Below are 17,819 nucleotides of genomic sequence, written 5' to 3'. Positions count from 1 at the left end.
AAACCTATCCAAAGGAAGCTCAATATCCCTTACAGTGGTCCTGGTAAAAATCAGGGGTTTGTTAGACTCCGCGCCTGTTTCAACTAGTGCTAGAGACTCCACTGAATCACAACAGTATACTCTGGTACCACAGATTACACTTTGAACCCTTCTCCTAGAGTAAAGTTGAGAAGCGAGAGGCTAACCAGGATCACTCATGCAATTTTTACAAGGCCTCTCTAACCACCAGGATACACTCGAGAATATCCAGGCCAGTCAGGCGTTCAAACCTGCTCCTGTCCAGGCATCTACCCGTTATAATGCCAGTCTCCGCTATGCATTCCTGCTCCACCAAAATATGACTGATCCTAGACCCGCAACGGCTTCCCGACTCACTGTGCGATTCAATTTGCGCAAAGTACAGAGAATTTTCCACCCTAGAATGTGAAAATAGCCTATATAATATCCTTGCTACTCTGGTCAAGCTCGAACCTGGGCTTCACTGCTCTGGGAGCGTAATGAACCACTTCTACACAGTTGTGCCTCCTTCCTGAAAATTAAAAAAGGAATTTCAATGAACCAAGCTGTGTTCCTTTGGCTGTTTTAGTAAATCTTCACCTACGCCAAGGCTCTGGTATGATAGGCCAGTATGCAACTTTTGGACCTTGTTGTCCGAATTACAAGGGAATAACAAAGCTCTGGTGGCAACTATCTGGCAAAGACCAACTAGCTTTGCGGAAACTCCAGTCTTTCTTGACCTCAATATGCTCTGTAACAGAGTGGACATTTCATCTAGTCATCCTGCAGTCAAGTTGGCATCCTTGTTCGAGTCTCCTTTCAAAAAAGCCCATGCAATTAGAGCATTTCTGCCTCACTCCTGAGGAACAAGAAAGGTACAAAAAAAAAAGCCTTTGTTTCTACTGTGCCCAACTAGGACATTTGCTTAGATAAGGTTCAAACAGCAGGGAACCTCCAAAGCCTAACTAGTTCTTGAGAGGCTACTCCATCCACTCTTCCACTGATCATTACTACCTCAGTTACCCTGCATCAAGCCTTAGGGTCAGTTGTTTTATCAGTCTTTTTGGAGTAACGCACAATTTCATCTCTGCTTTTATAGTCTCCAAATCTTTCCACTCACACTTTGGAGACTGCAACCTTTTTGACAAAGATAGATGGCAATAAAATCGCTCAGGCCACTATTCGGATGTATACACCTCTATTAACATTGCAAGCTCATTCACCTGGCTTCATTATCACCTGCAGCCTATTGGTTTTGCTCTCCTTAAATAGCCGGCTAATCCTCTGCAGGACTGCTGTTAATACGTTTACCATAGTGTTCTGCTCCCTTGTGTTTTCCTTGTTACCTGTTCCTGTTGTTTCCTGCCGGCTTGTGGTATCCCCGTGTACCAGACCGTTACCGTTCCTGTCTACTCTTCATTGGATTTCCCTGTGTACCGACTCGGCTTTGAATCTTCTCCTGTGTGGATTTCCCGTGTACCAGACCTGATTCGGTTCCTGACTATTCTTCTATCTACTCACCAGTTCCAGTCCGCTATCTCCTGAACCCCGGCAAAGTCGTGCTAACAGGCAAGGCTCCGGCGTGATCTGCAGCTCATCCGCTCATCATACCTGTATTCGGAGATGCAACCTCTGCTGCATCACTTCGCTCAGATTTCAACAATCTTACTTTGGCTCTGGACTCAACTTTTCCACAGGTACTTTTGACTGTTACATATATCACTGTGTGTCTGTAATTATAGTTACCCCTGGCAACTGCCTAAGAATGGTTTTCCCGAAATCTCCGGACTCTCACCAGTACTGTGGGTTGTAGTTACCACTGGCAACTGCCTACGTTCAGTTCCATCAGCTTTACCCATCACTGCAAGTTACTTTCCTTCCCGGACCAGCACCGGTACAGAGATTGCTGCATATCAGGGGACTTTTCTATCAGCGGTTTCTTTATTCATTCCAGTGGCCACAAGTGATATCAGTCTTGACACCATCCACTCGGTGTCTCTCCTGGCTCCCTCCTGCACTTCCTACTCTATGGCCTCGGTAACTTTTCCTGGGTTCTCCCCAGCCAGTGCACATCTCACGACCCTCTGTTTGTCTGCAGTCAAGCCTATCCCCACCACTAGGGGCAACAGTGAACAGCAGACATTTGGAGCAGACTCCGGGTTTTGCTGTACTGGTTGAGGGGTTCCTAAAACCATGTTTCTAAAGGAGTCTTAAATTCCTCATTGCTTGGAAAGGGTTTCAGTTCTGAGGAGCATCTTGAGTTAAGGCCTCAGACATTCATGCTCCTTGTTTTGTAAAGATGTTCCACAGAAAATTTCTTGACAAACCTTACATTTTGTGTCCGGAACCCACACTTGAGTGTGGCAGGCAGGCACTCTCTCTCTCTCTCTCGAAGCCAGCTGCAGTGTGCTTCCTTCCCACTGCCTCCCCACTCTGTATAGTTTTCTGTAAGATTTTAAACTGTAGTCATGTGTCCGCTAAATACACAGCCAGTTCAAATCTGTCTCAGTTGATTTAAACTTGCTCTGGCACACAATATGTTGCCAGAGCATTAAACTCTTACATGTACTCCAGCGTTCTTGTGTATTATAGTGGCTGTTCCTTGTGACCAAGGCATACTTGTGACCAAGGCAGGAGAGGTGTCTGGAGCAGTCTGGCTCTGTCATTTTTGGATCATTGCTGACCCGGCCTGTCCTGATGTGCCTTTCTGATCTCCACTTGGCACTCCACCGTATACCAGTCTATGTTAACTTGTCCTTTTCTTCAGCCTGGCATGAGCTTGTTACACATAGAGGCCAAAGAGAGGGCAGTGACCTGCGAACCTACCTGCAGCTAAGCCCAAACCCATTGTGGGGGTCCCTGGTGAAGACCAGGAATACATTCGACTCCATGCCTCTGTTTCTGTCAGCACTAACCCAGATTGTCGATAGAGAATACACTGAAATCTGTAAAGCAGTGTCATATACTTGGGTTGTGTGAATTAATTATTGGATCAAATTGCGAAAAACTGTCCCAATATTTCTTGTTGTAATGTGGCCTTCGAGACCTCATCTTTCAAAAATTTTGTGTAAATATCTGTTTAATTACACAATATAAGGAACAAGATCAAAGATTTGATTACATATACATTTTAGTTGTTATGCCTATTCTATGCTCCCGCTGCTATCATAGAAATTCTAAAGAACTGTTGTCGATGCAATAAAATATTTACATTATTGAAAACTAAAGCACCAATTTGTAAACATAGTAAGCAAAATAATTCTTCATTGCCAACCTGAATCGGAAAATTTGCTCACAAGGAATTGCTGAAACTTACAATGTAAACTCTCTAATGAAGGGGGTTCTTCATATCCTTTGTTTTCATGTCTGCGTTTATTTTGTCTACCTTGTGCTTCTTCTTATATGTACTGTTTTCCCTACTGCACTCCGCTGCAGAGCACTGTGGCGCCTTACAAATTACGATAATAAAATTGCAGTTTCCAATACTATTTTTAAAAACAAACATTTACAAAAATAGGAACACATTTAACACTACAACGTCTTCTCAAATCCCTTTGTATTTAAGACAGGTTTGATGAGGGATTTGCTGAAAAATTATCTATTGACCAAATATCACAAATAATTTGGTATACTGAATGGCAGGATCTTTGTTGTCTAACAAACTCACAGGCAGCAAAAGATAAGGTATGATGGAAAAGAATGCTCATTAACTACATTCATTGTGGGTATGTTCCCCTATGCAATAAAAAAAATTAGGATTTGACGGGCACAGAAGTTAGAAGCAATTGTCCTTTCCTGCTTTCTGCTAACTTGTGCAATTGTCTTTGGCAAAACTAGACCTGCTCAAATTCATTCCATTTTCCACCCGGTTCCAATAGAAAATGTAACATTTGAATGGGCCTCCCATGTTATGAAGTTTGCTCAGAGTAAAATTACAACTCATTTCTTCTGTTTGGGAGCCAAATCCAATGAACTAGACACATATATGTAACCCCTGGGGATGCTGCAATTGGACTTGCATCAGTAAGAAAAAAGATGGATATAGCTATTTACCAATTCAGCTAGAGGAATTACATCTTCAACAAGGCTATTATGAAAAGGGGACGGAACCTAAGACGACTGAGAAACCAGAGGGCGAAGAGGTAGAGGAGCATCCTGGGAGAGACTGAGCTGTGTGACCAGTCCAGATAGGTGACCCTAGGCAGAAGGGCACTGAATTGGTGGTCTGAGGAGAGAGAGCAGACAGTCTGCAGAGATATCAGAGCTCAGTGCAGTCCTGAACAGAACCTGCTGGCAAGTCACAGTTTTAAGCTGTAGGAGGAGGTTTGCATGCATCTCTGAAGAAGGACATTTTACAAGTCAGCCAATTTGGAGATAATCAAGTCCAGCCCTGTGACACACACTGGTGCAGATAAGTCATACTTGCCAACTCTCCCGAAATATCCGGGAGATTCCCGCATTTCGCGAGAGTCTCCCGGACTCTTGGAGAGTGTGGCAATCTCCCTGATCTGCCCACTTCCTAGTGAAGTGGACAGAATTTTGTTCAAACGCCGCGATTCACCGGGAATCGCGGCATTTGTCCCCGCCCCCGCTATAAAATGACGCGATTTGCGTCATTACGTCACAGGGCAGGCTAAAATGACGCGATTTCCGGAGCCCCACCCTCAACACGCCCGCCTCCCTCCCTCAGCTCCCGGAAGCCATCTGAAAAAAGTTGGCAAGTATGAGATAAGTTACTGGTTATTTTTACCTATGTTATTATTCAAGTGGGGTTTGGACTATATCTGGCCACAAGGGCTGAAGAGTTAGGGATAGATGGGTGGGCAGGTAAAAGTGCACCAAGTGTTTGTCTAATCAGCATTTGTGGAATTACAAGTCCCAGAATACAAATAAGAAAGGATTTTACAGTTGTTGCTACAGGAGGGTTTGCATACTGTGACTGCTGTACCTCACTGCAAGTGATTTTAAGACCTCTAAAAGCTGCAAACTGGACACATGATGCTTCCATGCCATGCTGCATTCATACAGAATGGCCCCAACTTGCAGTGCACCACTTTCATCCACACTGTCTTATTACTGTATTGTATTGTTTGCACTGTTATTTCAAATTATACCAAAGTATATTTTCCTATAAAATTACAAAGCTGCATTCAGGGTTTCCATTTCAATAAATGTGCCTGGATGGCTTTTGCAGCACATAGTTTGTCAGAGTGTTAATACTGGGCAGGGGGTTTCCCAAATATATAGCCTCATGTCACGTTACACAGCTCAATGCGCAGTAACCTTGACCTCTGGAAACTAAGTTAGCTTGTGAATGTAGTCAAATACAAGTTTTAAAATCAGATTTTCCTGAAAAACTCCATATTTTTTTGTACTGACAAACATCACAAAAAGGTTTTTTCCTGCATTTCTTAGATGAAATTCATACAATCTATTCTTATTTTCTTGGCTTTATATGTTATAATATTGAAGATAATTTAAAGACATGTTAAAATCAAATTGAGAAAACATGACATTATGGAGATTGCACTGCTCCAAGGTCCACTAAGGAGGTATTGTGTGGGGCATGCTTAGATGTGGCAGCTCAGATACAAAGTGCCCCTGGAAACTCTTAAAATGCTGCCAACTATGCTTATTCGTGTGAACAACACTTGCATTTTATTATAGGTATTAACAAATCCTCGGTCTTATTTTTTCACAATGTCTTCCAAATGAAAATATCAAGAAAAAGTTCACATTTGTGGAAGACAAAATCCCTTCATACTAAGTGGTCTATTATCATTATATTGAATATTTTCTATCATTGCTCATGGACTTGTACCACAGCTGTACAGGGTAAATAGGCTTCCCCATGCAGAGTTTTGCCAGAGGCCTCCAACGAAGGCTACTGCTGGCGAAAATTCTCCGGACCAGTGAAGACTTATTAAATAAAAACGGATATAGGGCTTTTAGCCTATTAATAAATAGGCGCCTAATTTTCTATATTTTTTACGCCTTCGTCTACTTGTGTCTAGTGGCAGAACAAATTGAGAGGGGTGATTCTATCCCTACACAGAGTAATGGTCAATAAACACATAACATATTTTCTTCCATCTGCAAATAAAAATTAAAAAAACAAAAAAAACAAAAACCCATCAACTGATCTAAATTAAATTGAAGTGACGCAGAATTATGTTTTATAACTATAGAATGCACTGTATAAAAGATGTGGTTAGTGGATGGGACGGGACTTGTGCTGCCTACCTTTATACATACTTCCTAACATACTATGAGACAAGGACTCTCTGAAAAGGGGATCCGGCTGCATCATGTGGTTGTACCACATCATAGGTGTGTTGCTTCCCCAGAAGTGCTATATGCACAACCCCTTACGCTCAACTAAATACACCCCTGCTTTGTAGAGCAGCGGTGAGCGGGACATACGTCCCATCATTCTGGCCATTAGGACAAAAGTGCCGAGTGGTAGGACAGTCCTACAATCAGTACAATTGGGAGATATGGTTTGTATGTGTATAGCCTTTAATAATGTAGATCCAAGCCCTGGGGCCAGCAGTCAAAAATAAGAAAGAGTGTGTTGGTCAGAGATACATAGGCATGTACAGTTTTTATATTACACATCATGAATGGTAAATATGGCCCTATTGGGAAGTATGTTATTGTCAAATACAACATTAATGGACATCTGATGACTGCAGACAATAAAAATAAATAATCAAATCTATGTTTAGCTTTCATACTGGTTACCAATGGAATGCAAGTAAAGCACATTTCAAAGCAAAGGTCAAGAACGTTCAAACATCTGCCTGTACACGTCAGCAGTTATACTTGCTGCAAAACGACAATCCCAAAATGCCTCTCAGTGTCTGTCAAGACCCAGAAACACAGTGACACAGCAGGGAGGGTCAGATTACAATTTACAATAGGAATCCATTTATGTGAGTCATAATGACAACTCTAAGCACTAAATCACTCCTTAGAAATTGTACATACCCAAAATGCATATTTCAGATGTACTACATATATCATAAGGATTTATAGAATTATTGTTCCTATAACTTTACTACAAAAATGTAGTATGGAACCATAGGTTTTTAGTAAAATGTTGAAAAGTACACCGACACGTTCTCAGCTCTCATCAGATTTGGCATTTTTAGACAAAAGCAGAGAGGACTGGTGACCATAATGGGAACAGTTATACCCCATTCATACTGCACCAAAAACCCGGGTTTTTGCAGAGGCACGCTGAAAAACCCTGGGTCTTGGTGCAGTATGAATAGTCCAACCACAAAATCCCGGGACTTAGACCCGGGATTTTGCGAGGGGCAATTCCCATGTTGGACCCCGCTAGCCTGCAGTATGAATGGTGCAACCCATGTAATTCCCGGGTCTCACCATTCATACTGTAAAAAAAATAAATAAATTGTGAGGTAAAAAAAAAAAAAAAAAAAAGATTTTAATTAATAAAAAATAACATAAGAAATGTTTACTTAATTTATTTTCAGTCAGCGGTGTCTCCGGTGCGTTGCCGGCTGTCAGGGGGACCTCTGGGTACTAAAATGACGTCATTTCTAATGGACTAGAAATGACGTCATTTTAGTACCTAGAGGTCCCCCTGACAGCCGGCAACGCACCGGAGACACCGCTGGCTGAAAATAAATTAAGTAAACATTTCTTATGTTATTTTTTATTAATTAAAATCTTTAACACTTTTTTTTTCTAAAACCCGGGTCGGGCAGGTGCAGTATGAACCCGCCCGACCCGGGAATCTTGTTATCTATACTGCCCTGTGCCCCGGCAATATCCCGGGTTAACAACCCGGGATATTGCCGGGGCGGCAGTATGAAAGTAGTATTATTTATCAGCTAGCTAATAAGACATTTAACAGAAACCCCCTTCTCCAATTCACCCAAGAACATCTGATAAAAGTGTGGCATCTACCAAAAGTAAAGAGAAAAGGGAAAGAAATGATCATATGGGGCACTCAAATGGACAAGTGTGTATAAACAATAATCAAATTCTGTTAAATATATCTTTATTTAATATGTATGTATGAATCAAGGTGTCTCTTTAATTTAGATACATTCTTCTCGGCTGTTTGGATAATGTTGGTATTATATTCTTCTTTTTAATCTACATTTTAATTCATCCGATCTTTGTCACTAATCTTATTAGGAACTTATATTCACTTAATAATTCGATAAAGATATGGTTTTCAAATGTCGATGCGAACTGCACATCTTAATATATTTATTACCCAAAACAGTAAATAATTTCACACAGTTAGGATAATCACTCTTTATTATAAATAAAACAGTAAATATATATGTACTGATTGCTTTAAGGGATTTGAAATAACTCTCCTGAAGGCAGAGTTATAATCAATACTGTATGGGTGTTTGACAAATGAATGACTACTATACATAATACACACTTACAATGATAGGAAGTCTATCCTTAGTATCAGATCAAATAATGCAAATGTGTACGTTTATTACTTACTGAATACATACTTACCGTGATAGGAAGTTTCTCCTTAGCGGTAGATCCACTTATACTAATGTGTAAGCTTACTACTCTTTTACTGGATAAAATAAGCTCCAGCCCTACATATCCCCACGTTCCGATCCATCTGATGATAGAACAATTTCTCTTTATAAATCCTCGATCATATTTCTCCCCTATGCAGAGAGGTACAATTACCATGTCCGGCGGAAGCAATACCATTCCTGCTTGCTACAACGTTACCAAGGGTGACGTCTTAATAGGGGAGGGTTTTCTACTTTAAATAGCCAATCAAGCCTCTCCTTCGGCTTGCCTAGTAAAAGCTAATAGCGAAAAGCGCGTTGTCGGACGCCGCGTTCACTGCTCAGCTTCTTGCAAATATTCCTTCACAAAATATCGATTATAGGCAGCCTCCATACCATTAGACCAGATGAGATGTTAACAATGACTAATTAATTTCCTCTGCCGTCTATATAGAGCATTGTCGGGCTTTAATAGGGCTATACCAGCAGTAACATAGGAGCAGATAGGAACAGCGATTCATGCTGCACCTAGGGAACTCTCAGGGCTAGATTTACTAAGCGGCGGGTTTGAAAAAGTGGAGATGTTGCCTATGGCAACCAATCAGATTCTAGCTTTCATTTATTTAGTGCATTCTACAAAATGACAGCTAGAATCTGATTGGTTGCCATAGGCAACATCTCCACTTTTTCAAACCCGCAATTTAGTAAATATACCCCTCAGTGTCTAACCAGCGCAGTTCATATTGTATGCAGTAAAGTTATACCACCTAAGTTTATCACTCTGATGTTAGAACTTAATATCAGTGGACATGAGTAGCAGCCCCTTACGGAGCTCACCGATTGGAGTTATATCCCCAAAAGGGGACCTTCCTTACACTCGTTAGAAGGCTATGTCTGTAATTTAGAGCAATATATACGCTCCAAGGTGTGTGTGTGTGTATATATATAATATATATAGATTTAACTAACAACCCAGGCCGTATCTAGAGAGTTTATAGTATTTAGCCAGCACTGTCTCCATTGTATGCAGCAAGGTGATTCCTATATAATCATCTAGACTAGTCATAGTGGTGTGATTGGAGGCGAATACATTATTTAACTAAGAAGGAATTATTTGAATAAGCAACGGTACTAAACAACATGACATATTATCCATTGAAATGATAATTATGCAAAGTAGCAATCTAGGGCAGCAACACGGTGAGACAATTGTTATTGTCTATTTTATCAGGTTTTCTATATCTCATGTTTGATTCCAACATACTCACTTTTTAATATTTTGCTACTAGAAAGTTTTAAAGAATTACCAAATAAAGATATATTTAACAGAATTTGATTATTGTTTATACACACTTGTCCATTTGAGTGCCCCATATGATCATTTCTTTCCCTTTTCTCTTTACTTTTGGTCCATGTAAATTTAATGATCGGGCGCATCTATCCTCGGGAAGTATACTTTATGCTATTTGAGCTGAACTGATATATACACTCTTGGGTTAGATTAATGGACCACCTGGTGCGGTCTTTTTCCCTTTTGTAAAAAGTGTGGCATCTGTACACTGCGCTTTCACTACTTCTTCCTGGCGTTGATTTTTTTTTTACAATATGATAGTATAGAGGGGTCAGCAGAAGACTTTAAAATAATTCGCATACCAGCTGCTCCCATGTTCAGTTGCTATATCAGATAAAGGGGGTGGGGGGGGTAGGCGATTTTAAAATTAGACTTCTATCCATACTATTTGATACTCTTCAACACATGGGAGAATTCATATATTACCTTAGTTCTGTGTGTCTGCATTGTACTATTTGTTGTGTATTAAACAGATAGTATGCTCATTAATAGGTTAAATACAGAGGGTGTTGTAATATTTATTTCTTCATTCCCATTTTCCAGATATAGTATTTTAAAATCGAGCAATACTGGATTACCAGCAAGGCAACAGAGGCAGTAATGGATGCAAATAAATAATATAGTGTATACTGTAAAAGAGAAATATTTGTGATATTGTGAAGAATCACCTTAAAATGAATTCTTCATAGGTTTAAGGAATTATTCTTGGTTTGCCTCCCTAGAAGAAAACAGTGCTCACCATGTTCTTCAGAATTTACACATATTTCATTGTTACAGTCAATTATAAGATATAATAAAACCATTAATAAATTGCTACTAGCTGATGGACAATAATGTAAATATGTTGTGAAAACAAGTGGGCAGCACGGTGGCCTAGTGGTTAGCACTTCTGCCTCACAGCACTGGAGTCATAAGTTTGATTCCCAACCATGTGTGTGGAGTTTGTATGTTCTTTCCGTGTTTGCGTGGGTTTCCTCCGGGTGCTCCGTTTTCCTCCCACACTCCAAAAACATACAAGTAGGTTAATTGGCTGCTACTAAAATTGTCCTTAGTCTCTCTCGGTCTGTGTGTATATGTTAGGGGATTTAGATTGTAAGCTCTAATGGGGCAGGGAGTGATGTGAATAAGTTCTCTGTACAGTTCTGCGGAATTAGTGGCACTATATAAATAGATGATGATGATGATTAAAAACTTCTGCAAAGAAGTTTGTATGAAGTATTTAAGCTCACGAGAATCTTTCTGCGGTTGGTCTTCTTAAATCTGTTCTGCGGAGGGAAATGGTCTCTAGGAGAATTGAGTGGGTGTTCGTACAGTCACTAAGAGCTCTAATCTACAGATATAGGTAGCATCTGCTATGTGGGAGATGGAAGCTATCTTGTAAATCATGGAACTCTGGATAGAGATGTAGAGGTGCAATATCTGTTAGAAAGCTGAATGGGACATAATACAAAGTTTCTAAGGTTTTGCAATCCTTGCCAAGGGGGAAAAGCTGGAATATTCCATGGGTGGAACACCATTACTGGGTTATCGATTCATTTATAAGTCCACTAACAATGATCCCAAACAGATAGTGATAATTGCAGAATAGGAAAGAGCTGAGTTGTGCGAAGTCTCTTTGGGCACAATCCAAAACTTATTTATTTTTTAATTCCCAGTGGGACGAAAGTATCAGACATGCTTTATATGAAACATTTTTGAGATTTTGGAGCAGAATTTTTTTTGGGGTAGGTCAGTGATATCTCTCAAAAGGTTGGATCCTGTGGGGCACGAAGTTTGCAGATAAAATGTTAAAAATGGGCTATGCAAAAACGTTCATGTGGCTTTATTTGGGATGTGATGTATTTTTTTCTCCAAAAAATCCTTTCAGAATATACTGGACAGCATAAGATCGCACCACATACCAAACAATGACCACTCTAGTTCTGCCCAGCAAGCCTTGTCTTATGCACACATTTATTAGGAAATTAAGTCTTATATTCCTAACCTGGAGAGTCATCTACAGTATATAAAGTAGAGATGGTCACTGACCCCCGTGTTTTGGTTTTGGATTCGGTTTTGGATCTGGATTACCGTCGTGTTTTGGTTTTGGTTTTGGTTTTGCAAAACCGCCATTGCGTGTTTTGGTTTTGGTTTTGGTTTTGTTTGGTTTTGTTTTGCTATTTTTTGGGAAAATCCATGTTTTTGGGCCTAAATTAACCCAATTTAGTGCTCCAACTGTTTTAGAGACAAGTAATCTAATTGTTGAGGTAATAAATCATCCAAAAAAACAGTTTAATTCTTCGTTGGTAGGCCTATTCTACACACAAAACAGATTGTCTTCCTCTCCATCTATGCATATTGGCAATGCAGCCATCGTCTTTGAATGTATATTACACCCTACACTTATAGTTAAATATGTAAAGAAATGGAAAAAGCCAGTTTGGTTTCTGTCTCTCAAGGCCCCCCTCCACTTGTATAAAATAGCAAAAAATTCAGCCATTATAGACTGTACAATATTAATTGACATGGAGAAAGCCAGTTTGGTTTCTGTCTCTCTAGGCCCCCCTCCACTTGTATAAAATACTAAAAAATTCAGCCACTATAGACTGTACAATATTAATTGACATGGAGAAAGACAGTTTGGGGTCACTCTGTCTCTCTAGGCCCCCCTCCACTTGTATAAAATACTAAAAAATTCAGCCATTATAGACTGTACAATATTAATTGACATGGAGAAAGACAGTTTGGGGTCACTCTGTCTCTCTAGGCCCCCCTCCACTTGTATAAAATACCAAAAAATTCAGCCATTATAGACTGTACAATATTAATTGACATGGAGAAAGCCAGTTTGGTTTCTGTCTCTCTAGGCCCCCCTCCACTTGTATAAAATACTAAAAAATTCAGCCATTATAGACTGTACAATATTATGAAAAATGGACAAAGCCAGTTTAGGGTCACTCTGTCTATGACACCCTACCCTTAAGGATAAATTGCCCTAACAGCAGCCTTTCAAGATGGTATGTGATATGGAAATGCCACAAGTCCCTTTCCTCTTTTGGGGTAGATTGCACCCTACACTTACATAGAAAGTTTTAAAAAGATGTTATCGGCATCATCTTCAGCTTCATCCTCACCCTCATCAGTGTGTACGTCATCATCACAGACTATCAATTCATCGCCGCTTGAATCCGCCATTAGAGAACAGTCAGTGCTTGGATGTCTTGGATGGTGAAGGCCTTCCTCGTGGAAGATGTAGTTCATTTTTATAAACATCATTTTCTCCACATTTTTGGGAAGTAACCTTCTACGGCGATCACTGACTAAGTTCCCTGCTGTGCTGAACACTCGTTCAGAGTACACACTGGAGGGTGGGCAGCTTAGGTATTGCAAAGCAAGTTTGTACATGGGTTTCCAAATGGCCTGCTTTTCTTCCCAGTAAGGAAAGGGACTGTCTGATATTTCCATATCAACTACCTCTTGAAAGTAATCCTCCACCATCCTTTGCATGTTTATACTCATATTGGATGGACTTATGGGCAAAGTGACACATTTTTTTGAAAAATCCTTCAAACCAGCCCAGATGTTAAATTGTTCTCGTCTGCCCCCTGTGTCTTCCCTGCTTCTTTTTTGGAAATTTAATTTTTTACGAGCAACAGCTTGAGAAAGTGAAGGAGGACACGTCGTCAAGCCGAGGCCCAGTTCAGCGGCCAACTTGCTGAGCAATAGCTCCTTGCAAAAGTTCACATCTCGCTCATTTACAAGTAAAGACTCAATGTAGGTTTTAAACCTTGGATCAAGCACAGTGGCCAAAACGTACTGATCCGAGTTCAAGATCTTAATAACTCGAGGATCATTGTGAAGCGAATTAAGTACTTGATCGACAAGGCCAACATACTTTGCTGAATTGCTTGCTTTCAGCTCCTCCTTCATTTTCTCAAGCTGCTTTTCCAATAGTCTAATTAAAGGAATGACTTGGCTCAAACTAGCAGAGTCTGCACTGACCTCACATGTCACAACTTCAAATGGTTTCAGCACCTTGCACAGCACTGAAAGGATTCCCCACTGTGCAAGAGTGAAATACATCCCCCCTCCTTTCCCAATGTCATGACTTGTGCAATATGCTTGGATGGCTTTGCGCTGTTCCTCCATCCTCTGAAGCATGTACAGGGTGGAATTCCACCGAGTTACCACCTCTTGCTTAAGTTGGTGGCAGGGCAAGTTAAACTGCTCTTGGAGCTGCTGTAATCTCCTACATGCTGTGGCTGAATGCCTGAAATGGCCTGAAATTTTACGGGCCACCGAAAGCATCTCCTGCACCTCACGGTTATTTCGTAGGAAGCTCTGCACCACCAAGTTGATGGTGTGAGCAAAACAGGGAATATGTTGGAAATCACCCAGCTGTAATGCTCGCACTATATTGTTGGCGTTATCTGAAATGACATACCCTGGGGAGAGTCCGAGTGGTATAAGCCATGCATCAATCACATCTCTCAGTTTGCGTTACAAATTGTCAGCCGTATGCCTGTTAGTGAAGCCGGTGATACAAAGAGTGGCCTGCCTGTGACAAATGTTACGTAGTGGTGTACATGCTGCTGCTGTTCCTGCTGGTGAAGGTGAATGACCAACCCAGTGGGCTGTCACAGTCATATAGTCTTTGGTTTGGCCACTTCCACTTGTCCACATATCTGTGGTTAAGTGAACAGTGGGCAGAATGGCATTTTTCAGCGCAATCTCTACATTTTTACACACTTTTTGGTATAGTTGTGGAATAGCTTTACGGGAGAAATGGTGTCGCGATGGAATTCTGTAACGCGGACACAAAACCTCAATTAACTGTGAAAAACCAGCTGCGTTTATTGTGGAGATTGGACGCAGATCTAACACTAACATTGCAGCCATGGCGTCTGTGATTCGCTTGGCGACTGGGTGACTGCTGTCATATTTGCTTCCCCTCGCAAATGATTGTTTCACAGTTAATTGCTGAAATGTAGGACTGCTCATTTTATTCACCTGCCTCTGGGATGACGATTCACCCCCAGCAGCAGCAACAGCAGCAGCAGGACTAACGCTTTCTTCAGAGGAATCAATAATAGTGCCGGAGTCATCCAGCCTTAAGTGGGATGCCGGGCTAACTCCGAGCGCTACTGAGGATATTGATGAGGATGGTGTGGTGGGTGTATTTTGTAGCCGTCGGTATGTCGGTGAGCGGAGGGTCTTAGCTGATGAGGGAGTGCTTGTATTCTTTTGGGAAGAACTTTCAGCTTTTCCCAACACTTTGCCATGAACTCTCGTTAAATGGCGTAACATAGACGAGGTTCCAAGATGGTTAAGGTCCCTCCCTCGACTGACTGTGGCTTCACATACACTACAAATGGCTATACAATTGTTGTCTGGATTTGGGTAGAAATAATTCCACACATAAGAAGTGGATTTTTTTGTTTTATGCCCAGGCATGACAATGGCCTTTTTCTTGTCACGTGCCAGAACTGCTGCCACTGGTGCAGGACTTACACAAACAACCTCATCCTCATCAACATCCTCATTAGCGCCCTCGTCGCCTACACAAATCTCCCCCTCATCCTCTTCTAATTCCAAAGTGGCATCCTCAATTTGGGTATCACCGGCTACACTCGGGCTATTAAGGCACACATCAGCAGAATGCTCACGATTAGACATCCCACTGTTGGATGGACTCTCCACAGGGATTGTTGTCATTTGTGAATCAGAGCAAATATTCTCCTGTAATGCCTCACTGGTATCTTGCAGCTCAGCTTTGACGCGTAACAGTAGTTGTGCACCAATTGTAGCCTGGGTAACTTTTTGGGATCTGCCACTAATAGCCAAAGGTGAAGGCCTCATTCTCTCTTTGCCACTGCGTGTGTAGAATGGCATGCTTGCAATTTTTTTTTTATCGTCACTTAACTTTTGCTCAGTTACACTTCTTTTTCGCTTCAATACAGTAAATTTTTTTTTGGTTTTTGTTTTTTGCACTAATTTGAAAACACTCTGTTGTTTGACATCGCCTTGGCCAGATGACGTACTGGGAACACTAACATCAGGACTGGTGACAGAACCTGGTTGCTCATTTAGATCATATGTGGACTGCTTTGAATCCATTCTGAGCGCAAACCACTGAGGAGTGCTAAAAATTATTGAGTAGATACTGCTGACAGATATGACTTTTGACAGCCAGAAATATTAATGCACAATTAGGGAGGACACCCCAAAAACACTGAGGAGTGCTAAAAATTATTGAGTAGATACTGCTGACAGATATGACTTTTGACAGCCAGAAATATTAATGCACAATTAGGGAGGACACCCCAAAAACACTGAGGTGTGCTACAAATTATTGAGTAGATACTGCTGACAGATATGACTTTTGACAGCCAGAAATATTAATGCACAATTAGGGAGGACACCCCAAAAACACTGAGGAGTGCTAAAAATTATTGAGTAGATACTGCTGACAGATATGACTTTTGACAGCCAGAAATATTAATGCACAATTAGGGAGGACACCCCAAAAACACTGAGGAGTGCTAAAAATTATTGAGTAGATACTGCTGACAGATATGACTTTTGACAGCCAGAAATATTAATGCACAATTAGGGAGGACACCCCAAAAACACTGAGGTGTGCTACAAATTATTTAGTAGATACTGCTGACAGATATGACTTTTGACAGCCAGAAATATTAATGCACAATTAGGGAGGACACCCCAAAAACACTGAGGAGTGCTAAAAATTATTGAGTAGATACTGCTGACAGATATGACTTTTGACAGCCAGAAATATTAATGCACAATTATGGGGGACACCCCAAAAGCGCTGGGGAGTGCCAAATATGAAGAAAAAATAATAAACCTCTATCCTCCTCTCTGCACTAGCGATTTTGGTTAGAGCAATTGCAAGAACAATATGGTATTCTCTGTCCCTGCTCTAATTAGCCTATGACTACACCCTGCTCTCTCCCTCTGTCAAATGGCGATGGATTGCTGTGGAGGCGTGTATTTATAAAGTTGAAGTATCGCGAGAACCGAGTCCCGAGATCCGACGACGTCACAATGACGTTCGGCCTCGATTTGGATTCGGAATGGGCGGGAGAGTACCGAGCTGCTCAGCTCGGTACTCGGATACCCAAAGTTCAGGTGGGTTCGGTTCTCGGAGAACCGGACCCGCCCATCTCTAATATAAAGTGACAATAAAAAAGTATTCATACCTTTTGGCTTATTATGTTCCTGCATCATAGAATTAAATGGATTATTCCCCAACAAATGCTATGCAATGTTAAAAAAAAAAAAAAGCAACCCCAAAATGTTTAAATACTAATTAAAGCCACTATTCCTAGGATAGTATTACATTTAGGCTACATAGACATGAGGATTCATACTCTAATGTTTGCATACTTCATGTGCCCAATGTCAACCATATATCACAGTTGCCAACTCCAGGAATATTGGGAAATCTCCCTGGCATGCAAAAGTCCCATATCCACTGTTCCTCTAATACTTGCGCATGTACACATGGCCCCTGACATTTCTTCCCTCAGATGACAGAGCTGGAACACAGTCTCCAGTCAGGGGTCACTCTGTCCATGTTACAGTACAAAAGGAAAAACAAAAAAAAGCTGAGAAACTCTATTCTAGGAAACACGAGGATAGGCTTTGGCTTTTGAACACCTTTAGAACATTTCATTTCGTATATGAAACATAGCAGACAAAGGGTGGCATATAACAGACAAAGGTCTAAAAACACTGAAGAAGCAAACTTTGTGAAAACCAATACTTGTGTCATTCTCAAAACTTTTAGCCATGACTGTACTCAGGGGTGGATTGGGAACTTAAAGTGGTCCTGGAAAAAATTCTTGATGTGGCCTCATGTGGACGAGTCCAAATCAACTGTGGGTGGGGTCAACACAAAATTAGGCGGGATTTAGAACTAATGGAATTTGGTTGTAGTAACA

The 17,819-nt window shown here is 41.0% G+C and overlaps 1 protein-coding gene across 3 annotated transcripts in view; it reads right to left on the bottom strand.

The window, feature by feature from the left end:
* The window catches only part of SAR1B (secretion associated Ras related GTPase 1B), a 93,205-nt gene that overhangs the window by 57,691 nt on the left and 17,695 nt on the right, over positions 1 to 17,819 (bottom strand). The window lies entirely within an intron of this gene.

This window comes from Mixophyes fleayi, chromosome 4 (genome assembly GCF_038048845.1).
Source record: "Mixophyes fleayi isolate aMixFle1 chromosome 4, aMixFle1.hap1, whole genome shotgun sequence".
Classification (NCBI taxonomy): domain Eukaryota; kingdom Metazoa; phylum Chordata; class Amphibia; order Anura; family Limnodynastidae; genus Mixophyes; species Mixophyes fleayi.
This window is presented reverse-complemented; position numbering and strand designations above follow the sequence as displayed.